Source organism: Bidens hawaiensis, unplaced genomic scaffold (assembly GCF_021521415.1).
Source record: "Bidens hawaiensis isolate Kalapana, Puna unplaced genomic scaffold, B.hawaiensis_p1.1 tig00035130_1, whole genome shotgun sequence".
Lineage (NCBI taxonomy): Eukaryota > Viridiplantae > Streptophyta > Magnoliopsida > Asterales > Asteraceae > Bidens > Bidens hawaiensis.
In genome coordinates this window covers 95,946-115,089 of record NW_027496121.1, presented here as the reverse complement: position 1 = coordinate 115,089, position 19,144 = coordinate 95,946, and the positions used below count along the sequence as shown (strand labels likewise).

Below are 19,144 nucleotides of genomic sequence, written 5' to 3'. Positions count from 1 at the left end.
ATGTTTCATGTAAAAATGTCAAGTTTGTAATCAAGGCTTTTTAAGCCATTATGAATAATGATACGCGCTATCTTCTCTTAATGTGGATTCTATTACCTTTTGCATACATGTTTCACACTTCCCTTTATTAGTTTTGAGCAATATGACAACATTGTATTGACATCAAAACGAAATAAAAACGAAGTAAAACATACATGCGCGAGCTTCAAGCTCAAACGCGTTAACGAGTCTTAACTCTAAAACGTCAGGGCCTTAGCCCAATTCTATTACCTTTTGCATACATGTTTCACACTTCCCTTTATTAATTTTGAGCAATATGACAACATTGTATTGACATCAAAACAAAATAAAACGAAGTAAAACATACATGCGCAAACGCGTTAACGAGTCTTAACTCTAAAACGTCAGGGCCTTAGCCCAAAATTATGAGCCTTAGCTCAGGGCCTTAGCCCAATAATGTGAGCCTTAGCTCAAATAACTCACAGCATCCATCCTGCATGCTGCGCAGCCTGACCATAAAATACCTAAACACAACTAAGGCAAAGCAAATGCCAAAACATAGTTATTAAGGTCTCAGGTCGAGGTCGCGCATAAAATTGTAATGGATATCTGAGTAACACATTGACACGTAAAGGCTAAAAACTCATAATTCCATATAATAAATGCGCGATAACGTCGCGCAAAAGAGGAATAATGAAAACGCCAAGGCACGTGTCAACATAATCAAGATATGGCAAAATCACTTACAATATGACAAGGATTAAGTATAATAATTTCCTTACAACCTTGTTCTTATTTCAACGTGCAAGCATATCTTATATTCAACAAGCAAACATGCAGTATAAAGAGATGAATGGGGAATGCGCAAGATGCGAAGAAGGAAAAAACAAAATTTCATTCCAAAGCGTTGAAGTTTACAAGATGAGATACAAACTACAAATAAAAATAAAAAAAAAAACATGAAGGGCTTCTCAAGTCTCCACGTTGACATCAGCCTCTTCATCATTCTCATCATCGCCCTCGGCATCTGGCGCAGCCTGCTCCTCGTCATCTCCAAACTGACCATAGTCAAGTTGTTCATCTTGAATGGAGTCTTCTATCACAACAGTGTCAGGAGCGGATCCTTTGGCCACGCCAGAGCCGCTTGCAGGAGCAACATTCCCCGCGCCATCATCGCCGCCACCAGCCCCTTCGCACTCGTCAAGTAATTTTTTTAGCGCGCCGAGGTCGGGCTGGTCAGCAAGCGCGGATATCTGCAAATCATAAGCAAAAATATGAGTACAAAAATACTTGGAAAATAAATCAAAGTAATCTCATTAAAGTTAAAGTACCTGCCCAAGGATGGGAATGGGAGTATTCAAATACTTCTCTACCATCGCGGCCATGTCCGCGCAGGCAACGTCGCTCTGATAAGGGTATTCGGATGGGTTCTTCTTCAGCATACCATATTCATAGCCATCCTTAAACCCTTCAGCTCGACCAACCAAGCGCGCGGCAGCGTTGCAATCCATCACAAGGGCCTGAAACTCGTCTGAATATTTCATCGCATAAGCGCAACGAGTCATGCCCTGTGAGACTAGCCAGTGGCGATCCTGCGCGAGAGAAGAAACAGTCGTCTCGAGGGCAGGAACCTGAGAGTTTAACAACTCAACAGTTTCCTTAGTCTTTTTTAGCTCCTCTTTGTCGGACGCTGCTGCCGCCAAGGCTTCTTCCTTTTCCGCCCGCGCAGAATCAAGTGCTTCCTAGCTAGACGCTGCCATCGCCAAGGCTTCATCCTTCTCGGCCTGCGCGGACGCCAGTTCCTTCTTCAGGTGCGCAACCTCACTCTCCAGTGATGATTTCTCAGTGATAGACTGGACAAGAGCTTGGTCACGCGCCTCCGCCTCCAGCTCCAAGTCGCGCGCTCTGCGCGCGTACTTGGCCGCGTCCGCCTCCACCGCCTGCAGCTTCTCCCGCGCAGCCTGAAGCTCATGACCGCGCTTCACGAAGGCGCTGTTGGCACTTGCTCGGTTCTCACTGGGCTCTGCTTGGAGCTTCTCAGCTCTCTCGCGAGCATCAGAAAGATGCCAAGCAGACACCTTAGCCTCTTGCTTGGCTTCCGCAAGAGCATCACGTACTTTTACGTAATCATAGCGAAGCTCTTGGGAGGCAGCAAAGAAGGCCGACCCAGCAAACATATGATCGTTGAGCAAGTCGTCGCGAGCGCGGTCCTCCTGGAACCTCCTTTCAGATGGAGGCACAGCATGAGCCCAGAATTCCGCACACACACCCATTGACTGAAATGTGCTGTCTTCAGTAATATTCCATCTCGGGCGGTAAATGTGATCGGTTTCCTGCAAAAACAAAGTAATTATCTAAGTCATCAAAACATTAAGATGGAAGTCCGTGTAGCGGGGCAAAAAAGAACCTATACCTGCGGGGATGAAGCAGAAAAGTCAGCGCCAGCCCCACGAGAAGGCTCAGCCGCGAAGCCTCGTGGCGCTGCAGGACTGGCGCGACCGCGGTCGGAGTCTTCAACTTCAAACTCCTCTTCCTCCTCGGAAACAGGCCTTTTCTCCTGCGACCTAGAGCCAAAATCGGTCTCGCGAGGAGGGCTGTGCGCAGGAGGAGGTGAGGGAGGTCTCGACGCCGCCAGGTCGGCGTGCAAAACGGCCTCCTGCTCCTTAGTAATCCCAATGAGGGGAGATTCATCGCTTGCAGGAGCAGGAGCAGAGCCAACGGCGCTGGCACCGGCGCCAGGAGTGCCGCCAGCAGCTTGTACGCCAGCTACGGCTTCTATGAAAAAATCAACAACAAGAAATGGTTCATGACTTGATCTAAAAGAAAGTCAGAAAAAAAAGAGCGCAATACGTACCTTGGCGCAACTCCGTTCGCGAAGCAAACATCGCCATGAAGTCCATTCTACCCTTCTTTGAGGGTAAAATAGGGGACTTCGAAGCGACCTCCGGCGCAGCCTCGGCATCTTGTTGCGCTGTCGCCGGCTCTACAAACATTTGAGTGAGCAAAGATTCATTAGTAATTCTATCAGAATCGCGCTCATAGAACCATAAAAGATAAGCAAAAGATAAGCAAAGTATACCTGTCGAAGGAGCAACACCGCTTCCCTTTTCCGCAGCGCGAAGGGAGGAGGTAGCGCCACCATACCTCAAGTGGACAGGAGGTCTGCCCACTTTTTGAGGCAGGGAAGACAAGGAAACCTTGGTGGTAAACTCCCGGGTTTTCCCAAATCCCCCCGCCCGAGTAGGAGGATCCTGAACAACAGGGGCAACATCTTTCTTCTGTTTCTTACTGGCCCCTGCGCCAGTTTTCCCCTTAGCTTTACGCTTTAGTTGGGGCACCTCCTCCTCCTCCTCCTCTTCCGCGAGCTCCAGCTCGTAGTTTTCGAGTGCATCTACAATACACGCAACAGAAGTGTTAGCAAAATTTGGTATTATAAGGGAAAATGCATAACTACAAAGGCTTACCAGGCGCATCGCTGTCGAAGACAAATCCCAGATCAACAGGGATGAACATGTCATCAAAGCGATCAGGGAAACCAACCTCCCCAGCGCCGAGCGCGACGGAGCCACCCTCCATATGCTCATCATATGCGGCGTGGATATATTCCTTGGTGACTGCACAAAACAAGTCAAATGATATCAGCAAAAAGAATTATATTCGCGCAGAAGTAAAGCAATGAGATAAACTTACACAAGCCGTCGACTTGGATAACGGGCTCAGTCGCGCTGTCCGCCCACCTCCTGCTCATACCAACCCCCACCAGCGCCTCCTCACAAATGTTCTTGGCGGGGGATGGTTCAGCGGTCAACTTATTAACCCAGGCGCCAGTTGGGTTCTTGAGGACACCCACATCCGCAGGCGCAGAAAAGATCGAGCGCATGGTCATACGGATAGGGATCACACCAGCCCTTATATAAAAAAAACCTCTCAGACCAGTCATGAAGGCTCTTGAATGAAACAGTGGAGCATTTGACCTTCTGACTGCGAGGAATAAAGGAGAACCAAGAATCTTGGATCTTGGGCTTATAAAAAAACTGAAAGCGCCGAGGGGTGGGCTCCTCGCGCTGGGATTTGCACATGAACTCAAAGTGAGTCATGCGCACAAGTCCAAACGGATGGACTTGGGATATATGAATCCCATAAAACTTAAGCAGTGCACCCACAAACCTTGTCATCGGGAGACGAAGGTTGCAGTGGGTGAAAAAATGGCTATAAAGGGATATATAGCCGGTAGGCGGGTCCGCCGCCGTTTGCCCGGCCCCAGGCAACATGCAGCCAAACACAGGGAGGAAACCCTGAGAGGCGATAAGGCTATCAAGATCAGCCTGCCTCAGTTTGCAGGGGATTTCATTCCACCTCTTCACGGCCTTGGTCCTCCCTACCTCCTCCGATGAGGCCTCAGCAGCCTTCTTCCCCTTGCCGGTCTTCTTCAATGTAGACATTACTAACGATTTTCTACGGCAATGGATGGGGGAGATTGTGTTGTCTGAGCTATCAGACATACAACTGTGACAACGAACAAAGGTTGCTTCTGAAGAACAGATATTTGGAAGCAGAGCAAAGGTAATCGGAAGACAAGGAAAGAAAGAAAAGAGCTCTGAATAATAAACAAGAAGATGAAGGATAAAAAACTCTAAGGGCTGGCTTTCATAGGCCCAGGAGAGAGAAAAATTGGTGCTGATCGGACTTCACGCGCCCTCACTCGCAGGTGTAAGCCAACGCGAGCGCGACACGTGTCCCTGACAACTGTGTGAGGGGACACGAAAAGAAACGATACAGCTGCCACCAGAGTTCACGCGCCACCACTCGCAGGTACGGACCAACGCGAGCGCGACACGTGTCCCTGACACTATTTGAGGGGACACGAAAGGCAACTGTAGCACCTCGAGCACACGAAAGGTCTGACACGTCTCCATCACTGACGCATGTCAGCAACAACCAACCACGTACAGGGACGATTCGTTTTCAACTAAAAGGATAGAATTTCGCGCAACGATGAATAATAAGAAGAAAAAGACAAAACCCCTACTAAACGAGCAAACTATTTAGTCTAACATCTATCTTACCTCGCTCGCGCGAGACAAGACACACATTAGACTGGGGGGGCTTGAAGAGGTATGTACCCGCCTCAACACCGAGCGAGGCGGGTCAACCCACAAGATATAGACAAGAGGCTTGAAATCAAGACATTATGAAGGCGCAAAGCCAAAACCTATGCGCATGGCGCATATCACATATGCTCAGGCATCACAGATGCTCACGCATCACATATGCTCATGCATCACATATGCTCAGGCATCACACATGCTCAGGCATCACACATGCTCAGGCACCACATATGCTCACGCATCACATATGCTCACGCATATCACATTTGCGCGTGGCGCATCCGCGCGCGGCGCATATCACATGCTCGTGCATATCACATTTGCGCATGAAACATCTGCGCGTGAGAATAAAGAGAAGACTTCGCGCATCCTCAGGATAGGCGCATATCACACATGCACATGATCAACCTCGTCCTTATCCAAATCAGGATTAGGGCAACCTTGATTGTGCACGTCAGACAACCTTCCAGAAGGTATCTTTTTAAGGAATAAGAATATGCTGATGTTGACAGCTGCCAATGAAAGGTGGACAACTCAGCAAAACTCATGTGCTACCACGTGGTTATAACCAATGAGAAAGCACCAGGTGTCCCCAAGGACACGTGGCGCAAATCAATTGGAGGAGGCCAACAAGGCTGAGCCCAATCAGTGGAAACCCTAGCACTATAAATACAGCATCAACTCCACAAGGAGGGATCATTATAACACATTCAATTACATTCAATCACAGACAGTTACAGCCAGTAACATACACAATCACATCCAATCACAGAGTATTCAGCTATTAAGCAATATTCTCCAGATTTCCTTACTCTCATAACATTATCTTCTCCTACAAACACTTATTCTCACACCGGAGGGTTACCCCAAAGAGGACCCTTCTGTCCCTTTCTGAGGGGTAAGTTGACGGTGCTGTTCATTTTGTAGGTGGAAGAGCCCAGATCCAAGAAAACCATCGGTGAAGAAGCATAATCACACCCGAGGAAAGTAGATCGTCTACCAGTGAGTCGATCCACGTTTCTTCATTCTTTATCATGAATAGGAGATATTTTCTTTTTTTATATACTATTAGATTTTATCCCCCGTATTACGGGGTTGTTTTACGTTATTCGTTTATATATGTAAATTTGTATTTTAATTTTATTTATTGTAAGAAAGTTAATAATTAATATACTTGAGGTTTGATGATGAAATGGTTTCACAAATAAATGATATGTTATAATCCGGTTTAAAAGCTATATGGGTTTAGTGATACCCATTACCCATTTATTTTCTTTATTATAAAATTGTTTCTTAATTATAAATAATATCATTTTTTAAAATAAAATATGATATTAATTTTTAGTATATTCCTATTATATAGGATTTTCATATCAAATATTTGATGTGATTATTTTTTAATATAATGAGATGTTATAACCCGTTTAAGAGCTATCTGGGTTTGGTGAGACCTTTACTCGTGAATTCGGGTCAAATGCGTGAAAAACCTTCATTTACAAATAAAGTAATCTGATGGTTTGAGAGAACGGTTGTTTTACATTTTTCGTTTTTTAATATTTATTTTTTGGATTTTAATTTTCTTTATTATAAGAAAGTTAATAATATACTTAGGGTTTGATGATGAATGTGTTTCATAAATAAATGATATGTTATAACTCGTTTAAAAGCTATCTGGATTTAGTGACCCATGACCCGCTTATGTTTTTACTATAAAATTGTTTATTAATTATAAATAATATCTTTTTCTTTTTAAATTGGACATTAAATTTTAGCATATTCTTATTTTGTAGGATTTTCATATCAAATAATTGGTATGATTAATTTTTAATTTAATGAGATGTTATAACCCATTTAAGAGCTATATGGTTTTGGTAAGACCCATACCCATGAATTTGGGTTAAATCAATAAGAGGCCTTTATTTAAAAATCAAGAAATCTGATGGCTTTCATAAAATGGGGGGAGCGACCACATCGCGACACAGGATTTTTGGGTTTTCGTTTATATATATTATAGATAGATTATAGATGTAACAAATATATTATTATTTCACTAAAATAACATGAACCGGGTTTAGGAGTTATACTATTTGCATTCAATATTTCGCCATACATTAATAATATATGAACATTAATAACATGACCCGGGTTTAGGAATTATACTATTTTCATGTTATAAATGTATTTAAACACATATAAGATAAATATAAGATAAAGGTAATATATTAGTGTTGATAGTTTCCATCTAACTATACTATTAAATAATAGAGTTTTTATACACATGGCATCTTCTTATTAGTCCAACCATATTGTTTTCATATATAACAAGCACTTCTTTGATTTTCTACACAATTAAATAATTTCAAAAAATAAAATAAAATATCAAACCCTCGTAGATTTTATTCATATTTAAATAATTTTAAATTCATATTGAATGCAAGCTTATATCATATGGCTATTAATGCATCCCTTTAGTATATCTTATAACCCATGACCCATTTAATCTCAATATTTCATGACCCGTTTGTTAGTTATACAAGATAATTGATAAAATTGATAATTCATGTTCTTATTGTATGATTTTGTAAAGTGTGACATTCGTCAATTTTTGCACCCGAAACCTGACCCGTTCTGATTTTTGGAATACCCTAAAATTTAATGTTTTTATACGAATATTTAGATAGTGAAACCTTTTTTTCAAATTTTGTAAACTTAATATTTTTTTATGAGAGGCTATTTAAACTTGTGCTTATAACGTAATAATATAATCTATAGATTGTTAATAACGGTTTAAATCATTATGTTTTTCGAATCCTAATAAATAGTGAAATAAGCTAATAATTAGAAAATGTGCTTTTCAAATTTAACAATTTAATTATGTTAAATTCAATAATTTTTGTATTCTGAAAATTATTCGTAATATTGGATGATTGTTATAGAGTAAGTGATTTGTATCACTAAATGAAAATTTAAGTGAAGTTAAAACATAAGGCGGCTACGATTTATAGATAATTAAAAAAAGTTGAATTGTATGAATAATTATATTAATTATTGCGTTCATTTAAATTTAAATTTGAATGAACTAAATTGCCGATTCAGCATAAAAAAATTTAAATAACTTATGAAACTGATTAATAATTGTCATTATTAGCCTTAAAACACATGTTTTCTTTAGATTCTTTTAAATATCGACTTATCCTCTTTTTCAAGCACACACCCCAATTGACAGATGCTTCCCTTCACCCAACCATTTTTTATTTTGTATTTAGCTCCCCCCTGCTATCGTTATTTGAATCATGTATCAGTCAAGGTATTTAAACCATCCATATACTTATCTCTTTATTATGAATCAAAACCCTAAGTTTATTTTTTTCTAATAAATATTATGGCACAAAAAAAATCAAATTTTGGTCATTCAGTTTGGGATCAGTTATGGGGTTTGAATGAAGATGACGACTTGTTTTTTTATACTCTATTAGTATTATTTTCAAATTATGAACCACTTTTCTTTTTCATTAACTATTTATGAAATACATTATTTATTGTGTAATAAGATCTGATTTTACTAATAGTTATATTAATAATATAAATTAATCATTCCTTCAAAATTATGATTACTTAGAGACTGATTTTACTTATATATGTATATATATATATATACTAGATTTTATCCCCCGTATTACGGGGGTTGTTTTACATTATTCGTTTTTAATATTTATATATATATATTTGGATTTTAATTTTATTTATTGTAAGAAAGTTAATAATTAATATACTTGAGATTTGATGATAAAATGGTTTCACAAATAAATTATATGTTATAATCCGGTTTAAAAGCTATCTGGGGTTGGTGATACTCATTACCCGCTTATTTTCTTTATTATAAAATTATTTCTAATTATAAATAATATTTTTTAAAATAAAATAGGATATTAATTTTTAGTATATCCCTATTTTATAGGATTTTCATATCAAATATTTTATGAGATTAATTTTTAATATAATGAGATGTTATAACATGTTTAAGAGCTATCTGGGTTTTGTGAGACATTTACCCGTGAATTCAAGTCAAATGCGTGAGAAACCTTCATTTACAAATAAAACAATCTGATAGCTTGAGAGAATTGTTGTTTTACATTTTTCGTTTTATAATATTTATTTTTTGGATTGTAATTTTCTTTATTGTAATGAAGTTAATAATACACTTAGGGTTTGATGATTAAAGAGTTTCATAAATAAATGATATGTTATAACCCATTTGAAAGCTATCTGGATTTGGTGACCCATGACACGCTTATGTTTTTTTACTATAAAATTATTTATTAATTATAAATAATATCTTTTTCTTTTTAAATTGGACATTAAATTTTAGTATATCCCTATTTTATAGGATTTTCATATCAAATAATTGGTAAGATTAATTTTTATTTTAATGAGATGTGATAACCTGCTTAAGAGCTATATGGTTTTGGTAAGACCCATACCTATGAATTTGGGTTAAATCAATGAGAGGTCTCCATTTAAAAATTAAGCAAACTGGTGGCTTCCATAAAAAGAGGGGAACGACCACATCGCGACACGTAGGATTTTAAGGTTTTCGTTTATATATATTATAGATATATATTATTACTTAGAGACTGATTTTACTTATACACACACACACATACACACACAAATGGAGAAGTATAGTTTGAAAACCCTCTTGAGTTGAGAAAACCCATGAAAACCTTATGTAACATCGTTTTTTTTGTTACATGTAATATATGTTGTTACATTTAATACAAAACATCGAAAACATAAAAAAAATGTTTTGCTATTTTTTTTACATTTTTTAGTAATTTATATATATGTTTTCAAGAGAAAGAAAATGTAAATAAACTTTTACATTTTTTATTAACTTTAATTGTGAACCACAAGATTTAATCTTTACTTAAAAACATGTGGTTGAGAATGAGTTTCTAGAGTTTTCACAACTCAAGTGAGTTTTTATTTTAACCTAACCCTATATATATATATATATATAAATTTATCTTAACCACTTTTCTTTTTTATTAACTATTTATGAAATACATTATTTATAGTGTAATAAGATCTGATTTACTAATAGTTATATTAATAATATAAATTAATTATTCCTTCAAAATTATGATTACTTAGAGACTGATTTTACTTATATATATATATATATATATATATATATATATAGGGGATGGATCATGCGAGAAGTGATATTATAGAGAAAAGTGCGAGAAATAAATCTAGACCATTGATTGTGTTTAATCAATGGTCAACAATAGAAATGACATTATCGTAAATAAAGACACATATTTATGACATATTTTTAATTAAAAAGGGTATTCATGTCTTTTATGGTGTTGGCCTAATTAAACCAGGCATTAATGAATTCGTCGGTTATTTTTTCTAGCATAATTAATGCTCATAAGATGATTAATATTAGTTTAATACATATACATGATACATAAAAACATACTCCAACTTGTCTCAAGTGACTACACGAGATTAGTTTTACCTACACTACATTAGATATTTCTAAACGACATTAGTTATGACAACACAACATTTGAAAGTGTCCCTACACTACATTAAATATGTCCAAAATACATTAGTTATGACTACATAACATTTGAAAGTGTGCCTACACTACACTACATTAGTTTTGCCTACACAACACTATATATATCTACATTACATTAGTTATGATTATACGACACTTGAAAGTGTGCCTACACTACATTTGAAAGCGAGCCTACGCTACATCAGTTTTGCCTACACTACATATGATATTTCTACACCACATTAGTATTGACTATATAACACTTTAAAGTGTGCCTACCCTATATTAGTTTTGCCTACACTACATTTGATATATCTACACAACATTAGTTATGACTACACAACATTTGAAAGTAAGCCTACATTATATTAGTTTTTCCAAGACTATATATGATATGTCTACACTACATTAGTTATGACTATACAAAATTTGAAAAGTGTGCATACACTAGATTACGTAACTTTATCTACATTACATAAAATAAGCCTACACTACATTAGTTGATTAAAATCAAACAAAAAATAAAAAAAAACACTTTATATTAGATATCAAATGAAAAAAATCAATTAGCCATGTGTTAGAATAAAATGATTTTAGATCAAATGGATTTTAATTGTTCAAATTTTAGATGAAATAAATAAATAATAATAATAATAATAACTTATCATTTGTTAATAACTTAACATTAATTAAACCATTAATGAGTATGAGTTACAAAACAAAACATTTTATATTTTACTAACATACCCTTTAATTTAAAGAATAAGAAATTAAAAAAAAATCATGTGATTGGTTATAATCTCTTCTCGCACTTCTCGCTCTAAGAAACACTTCTTAAATTAACCAAATCCTATATATATATATATATATAAATTTATCTGTTCATATTAATACAAATTTTTGTATATCTTTAAATAAATAAACATATATGTTACTTGAGAATTTTACTAATTTTCACCCGTATAGTATACGAATTAATAACCTAGTCTTGTAATAAAGAACTTGAGTGTGATATCTACCTATTTAGAGGGAAGTTGTAGTGATACTCTTGTAGAGAATGTTACACAGGTGATCTCTAAAGTTTAAATACAACTATACAAGCTTAATGAATAATAGCTCTTGGTTGAATAATAAGGGCTAATATATGCAACATCTATCTGAGTACCCGAACAAATAAACGTCGTCGTACTTATGTACTAATGTCTAGATGTCTTTTGGTCAAAAATTACACAAGGATAATCAAGTAACCAAACTTTGTATGTGAGGTAGGATGCTTAAATATGTAGTTGACAAGATAAGTAAATGATGCATGTGACATAACGATTTAGCGAGGAAAAACCCTTGATCCTTAGAGGATCTCTGGCAAAAAAACCTCGGGAAGGGAAAATTATCCCACTGCCTCAATTATATTAAGTAAAATGGTGATTACAAGTGTTGGAAGTTGCTATGATTGCTGCTATGAGTATGAGTAAGTGTGTTCGGGTGTGTGTATGTGTCTTATGCGATCAAGGCCACTTCTATTTATAGTTACAATGATTAAAATCAGCAATAATGAGCATTAATTATACTGGCGAGGATCTTGGAAACGTTACAGATTGCATATCTTTGTCTTAACTATGTTGTAACAGCCTCCAATGTCTCTTGTCCTTAATGGTTTGACCAAGTCTTTAGCGGGACATTAATTGCTAACTATTGCCTGCAAGACCAAATAAATGGTTAAAGGATAATGTTAGTTAATAATAATACTTACCGAGGATCATGTCTGTCTGTGGTCCTAATGCTCTGTGAGGATTCTCTTGGGGACTCTGTCTGTCATGATCCTTGAAATTTCTACCCATAATAGTCATTTATAAAATTGTCTATGAAAACTCGAAAGATTAAATTAAATATTTTATGCTTGCTATCTTACGTTTGTTTATTCACCTAATTAAATGAACAGTTTCAACAAGATGAACTTCTTGTTGAGTCCAAGAACCGAAGCGGCTAGTTATTAGAACTACACAAAAGTTGTATCTCGTAACCTAGAGGATAAAATCTTGATATGCTCACTACATGTCAACATAAATTTTACGTCGATCAAAAACCAAAAATTAGAATATCGATAATATCGACACTGGTATATGTTGTTCAGTCAGTATCGGTTCGGTTCATTACAATGTAGATACATAGCACTCCATGTAATTTACGATACTAAAAATTATTTTATTTATTTTGAATACAATCAGTTTTTTAATAAAATTTATATAATAATCAAAACCTTTTTCTTTCTTGACCCTAACGACAAAAAAATAAAAATATTAAAAACTAAATACGTTAAGAATGGATACGCTGAATTTAAAAGCTTTGTAAAAGATAATAAAATAAATAGAGAATTTGTGCGGAAAAGGACAAAAGCAACCAAAGCACGAGCCTTGCTTTCTCAGTGGTCCCAATCCAAATAACGTTCAATATTTTGGAAAATGCAAGTGTCACTCATCGCCACTTTTGATGGTCGACAAATCTCCTCTTTTGTTCGATTTTTTTTTTCAATTCTTTTGTTCGATTTTTTATATCTATGTAAATTTATAATCCTTATATATTGAACTTTTTATGCCAAAAATAGAGTTTGATTAAAAAAAATTGCAGGAAGCCCGATTAAAAACAGCAGTGAAAAACGTGCTTATACCTGAAAATAGGAGATTGTGTGAAAAAACTGGAACAAGGAGTTAAATAAAATGGTAAACTTTTGGTATAAACCGTAAACCAAACTGTTCGCCATGGTTTGAAAACTTTGAAACCGGTCGACTGAAAACTTCTATAAGCATCGACTGCGAAACCAAACCTACCCCTTAATATAAACACAAACACCAATATACATAACCAGTCCTACTTTATTTCACCATTTTGATGAAAAACATAATTAAAGCCCTAATCTCTAACAATTATGAATCCTATCAATCTGATTAATCCACGTTATAAAATATAAGCACACAAATAGTATACATGCATAGCAGATAAAGAACAAAGCACAGACCAAACGATTCATCAATTTTAGGCAGGTGTTGATGATGGGTTCAATTATCAGTCCAGGGTTCATGGTATTTATGTTCTTGTTAACTAAATCAAATTGAAGGTCCCTAAACTCATAAACAGTAATCAAACCTATCATAATTGCAAATTCAATTGGACCTTTTTCGTGTTCCAGTAGAAAATAAAAAAATGAAATTGACAACCCAATTGAAACCAATGTATGAACCCTAAATCCCAAAATGGAAAATACTAAAAATTTAACAAAATCGATTCTCAACCATAAGTCGAAGCTGAAAGACATAGAAATTGAACAACAAATTACAATAAAATCACCTTAATCGTTGGTTGGGTCTTCAATGAATGAATGACGAACCTTAACATTGGTGGTGAAGCAGTGTTTGTGAGCATTTTGTGGTTGATGATAGGTGGGAAGATGAAGCAGTGGTATCCAAATGACTGAAGTTGCTGGGACAAGGAAGGGTAATTAGGTCTATGTGTCATTCAGATTTAATTCTTCGCTTAATGAATCAGAGGTTCAAAAAATCATTTAGATGTGTTTATTATACAAGCCAAACGCTCTGAATGCAAAGATAAAATCATTGCATATGAGCAAATCAGATATATAGGTCTAAATGGTCTCATTAAGTGGGAAACAAACAACCCTTAAGTGGTATGAAGAGGTTAGTTAATAATAAAAAAAAGGTAATGCCACGTTACTATCACATAGACAGTGAGACAAGAAATTTAATTTCCCCCGCCACATTCCACAAGAAAATACTAAGGGAAAATGCCATAAAATAGTAACCAACTTTCAAAAATGTTACAATTAGATCACTCATGCAAAATTTCTCCAAATAGGGTCACTAAATTTTCAAATCGAGCCTCACTGATTTTTTGTGCGTTAAGAAAACAATGGAGGATAAGCTGTAGGGGTAGGGATTTGCAATATATGTAGTTAAATTTAAAAATTAAAAAAAGCCGCTAATTATATTAAATTTAAAAATAAAAAACAAAATTCATGTCGCCACTCAACGCTAGCATAATTTAAAAATAAAAAACAAAATTCATGTCGCCACTCAACGCTAGCATAAAAAAGATAAAAAGATTTCCAATGTGAAACAAAAAAGAAAAATAATAAAAAAACATATTAAAACCTTTAATTTAATAAAATACGAAAGTTGAGTAACTTAATTAGAACACTTTTCAAACTTGAGTGACATAATTAAAACACTTTTAAACTTGGTTATTATTCTATTAAATTGCTCCAAAATACTAACTCTTTTCTAACCTTTCAAATAGCCGAGTTAATTGCAATTTTGGTCTCTATGGTGGAACCCCAAACGCAGGTTATAACCCTGTTGTGACATTTTTGCAGTTATGGGCCCAATGGTAGCACTTTTGTTGCAGTTTAGGTTTTTCGTTAAATCCCCATTAATGAACTCTGCTAAATGAAGGGTAAATCAGTATTTTCGCACATAATGACAATAATAATAATAATAATAATAATAATTAACCCTCACCCCACCCAACCCCGTTGTCTTCCTAATCGCATCAATCAAACAAACCTGCAACTTTAACTTCACGACCTCCGGGTACAATCTAAACCTAGCCGCCGCCACCACCACCACTGACGGACCACACCGTCGGCTATGGGTGAAAAACAGATCATAAGACTGGTGGGATGACCACACCGCCGAGTTTGTTGAGGGGAACCTGGGTTCGAAATCCACTGTGTTTTATTTAGTATGGCTAGACCCGGGTTCGAAACCTATTGTGGACGGCTTTGATGTTACTTTTTGAGGGATATCTTTTAAACAAAACAAGGATCCAATTTGCATTTATTTAAAAACCATAAGGTTGTAAATTGTAAGGGTATTAGTGTCTTTTTACAGAAGCACTAACGTTGTGACTTGACAGTGGCACCATAGGGCCCATAATTACAAATGCCACCAGGGATTACAACCTGCGTTTAGAGTTTTACGTAAGGGTGGCAAAACAAACCCATTTGGGTTGTTTTGGGTCAATTTGAATAACTTTTAAAATTGAGATGGGTCATGATGGATCAAAAGAATTTTGCAAGAAGGTCAAGATGGGTTGGGAAAATGCTAGTGACTTTTGTTTATGGGTTAGAATGAGTTTGTTTATGGGTTAGAATGGAATAAAACAAGTTTTATCCAATTTTATTTTAAACAAAACCCACTGAACCGAATAGAAACCGAGAAATCGAATCTGAAATCGTTGAAACCGAACATAGACCGAAACCGACCGATATGAAAAAAAGCAAAACCGAAGCGAAAAAAAAAACTGAAAAAACCGAACCTGAACCGAGACAAAACCGAGTTTTTTTTTATGAACGAGGAAGACAGGGGAAACATTTTAGTTATTTTACTTTTTGCGTTTTCGATTTATATTTTGAGCTATTTTTTTTTATTAATTTTTTTAAATATTTTTTTGAGGGGTTTTCGAATCCTTTGTATTTTAACCTTTACTTAGTTTAAGAGGGTTAACTTTACCCATCTTGACCTATATCCATCCTAAACCGAATGAAACTGAGAAATCGAAACCGAACAAAAACCGAAAACATTGAAACCAAATAGATACTAAAATGAAAAAAAAAATAAAAATGAACCGAAAAAAAACCCCGAGCCTAAACCGAGACAAAACCGGGTTTTTTTTTTTAATGAATTGAGGACAACGGCGATGACATTTTAGTTATTTTACATTTTGTGTTTTTGATTTATATTTTGAGTTATTAATTTTTTATTAAATTTTTTGAATATTTTTTCGAGGGGTTTTTGAAACTCTTTGTATTTTAACTTTTACTTGGGTCAAGATGGATTAACTTTACCCATCTTGACCTATACCCATCCTAACCCTCTATTTTAAAAATCCATCCTGACCCAAACCCATCACCCAAATCTAACTTAACCCACTCATATTACCACCTCCTTACACATAGACCAAAATTACAATTAACTCCAAATAGCCTGTATCATATACATCCCATAAAACACCTTATCTTTTTATCTTTCAACTTTCAAGAAGTCCGTGTACATGTCATACGGGCATATCAAATTACCATTAATGTATAGGCATAGCCATACCCACCAATCCACCATTTCACCATTAAACCAAAATCAACCCGAACCGGACCTTCGTGGTATCTTCCCCACCACACCCTTATAAATAACCCCCACCACCCTAACTCCAAATCCGCACCACTTTCTCTCTTCCCATTTCCAACTCTATATCTTCAAAACCCACACCTTCAATCCTCACCCCCAAACACATTATCCACAACAACCCACATGGCTCTAGCCTACATCGGATCCAAAAACCCCGCCGCCGTAATGTCACAGCCGCCGCAACTCATCCTCACCCAAGACGACCTCAAGAAAATCGCCGCCTACAAAGCCGTCGAGTTCGTGGAGTCCGGCATGGTCCTCGGCCTCGGCACCGGCTCCACCGCCAAACACGCGATTGACCGCATCGGAGAGCTTCTCCGCCAAGGCAAACTCGCCAACGTCATTGGAATCCCCACATCCACCCAAACCCACCAGCAGGCTTTGTCCTTAGGGATACCCCTTTCGGATATCGACACCCACCCGGTAATCGATTTAGCCATCGATGGTGCCGATGAAGTCGACCCGGATATGAATCTGGTCAAGGGCCGGGGCGGGTCGTTGCTCCGGGAGAAAATGATTGAGGGGTGTTGTAAAAAGTTTGTAGTCATCGTAGACGAGTCTAAGCTTGTGGATTATATAGGCGGAAGCGGGTTAGCGATGCCGGTCGAAATCGTGCCGTTTTGCTGGAAATTTACGGCGTCTAAGCTTCAAATTTTGTTCAAGGAAGCCCGGTGTGTTGCGAAGCTGCGGGTTTTAGGGGAAAATGGGAAGGCGTATGTGACGGATAACGGGAATTATATAATTGATTTGTATTTTAAGAAGAGTATTGGGGATTTGAGGGCGGCTGGGGATAGTATTTTGAGGCTTGCGGGTGTGGTGGAGCATGGGATGTTTATTGACATGGCCACTACTTTGATTGTGGCCGGAGAGCTTGGAGTCACGGTCAGGAATAAGTGTTAGTTTAGTTGTTCCGGCCGGAGATTTTGGGTTGAAGTCAGGCTAACATAAATCATATTATTAGGATATTGATATCAAATTGTTATGTTTTCCTTTAGAATTTTTTTGCTATTTTTTATGCGGTTAATTGATAAGTTTTCATTATTTTTATTTAAATGATTAGTGCAACCACGAGGGTGTTAATGTTAACTGTTGATGATTTAGGCACCAAGTGTTGTAGATTTGGTTACCATGTTTTTGGGATGTAGGGTGTTTCATTAACATTTAACATGCATAAACCATTTAGAGTTGGTCGGATTGAGATTCGAAGGTGTACTTTCATGGTTGGGTTTGATTATTGACAGTTTTTAAGGTTTTTTGGTACTTTGAAACTTTGTGTAAACTGTAAACTACTGGTCAAAGTTATTTATATTTTTTATTCTTTGAACATTAAGTTTTTATACCTCTTAATTAATAATCATAAACATATGTTTTGATAAGAGCTAAGGCTACTTGCTGTGGTGGGACTATAAACGTCAAGTTAAAGCGTTGTGTTATTGTCATTTAGGTGGTGGGGCTTTAGCACACTCATTTAACATTAGGTTGTGGTTTAAAACCCACAATTTTCTTGTTAAAGCATTTGGGCGCCGACATTACATTGTTTAAGCATTTTACCACTCTGGCCTTAGCGTCCAAGTGCAGCATTAATGCTTCATTATCACGCCATATCACTTTGCTGCCTCTTTGACCCACAACCAGTGATCTAATAATGATTTAAAATAATACCAATAAAGCCGCTGATCTTTTCAACCTGTCTTAGCTGAATGTGAGGTCGACATAATAGATGGCACACATTGGGGCCAACAGGTTAGTTACTCATCAGATATTATTTATGTTTGTGTTAATGTTTCTATCTTATTTTCTTGTTAAAATTCTTACCTTTAATATAATAACTATCTTTTTGCACTTGTTGTAGGTCTTTCTTTTGCACACATCTACTCGTGTAAACAAAGACTCACACAAACAGCTTTAGACTCAAACAAATTTCTCCTTGAGGTATTCTTGATAAAATAGGAACAAATATAAAAGAAAACAAATTAAAGGCGAAATTTTTATATGTTATTTTTATAATCTTTAATGTGTGGATTTTTGTTTTAAAACTGATTATCTAAGTATTTGATAATCGGTTTTATTCCGGTTGTTAAAGCAAAATTAGTTATTTACCCTTTTTAAACCCGTATTTGAAAATATTTTTTATCATTTCACCATAAGTCCAACATTGAAAGTTTTAAATACTAAATCTTATTGTTCATTAAACGTATTTACATTTTTGTGTTTTTTTATTTTGGTGGTTTAAGATACTTCCCGAGTTCCGGCGAGTCGTATGCTGGAGT

The 19,144-nt window shown here is 36.3% G+C and overlaps 1 pseudogene; it reads left to right on the top strand.

Annotated features, from left to right (window-relative positions):
• The first annotated feature begins 16,996 nt into the window (after nucleotides 1-16,996).
• On the top strand, nucleotides 16,997-17,774 carry LOC143587089 (putative ribose-5-phosphate isomerase 2 pseudogene; annotated as a pseudogene).
• The last annotated feature ends 1,370 nt before the right edge of the window (nucleotides 17,775-19,144 follow it).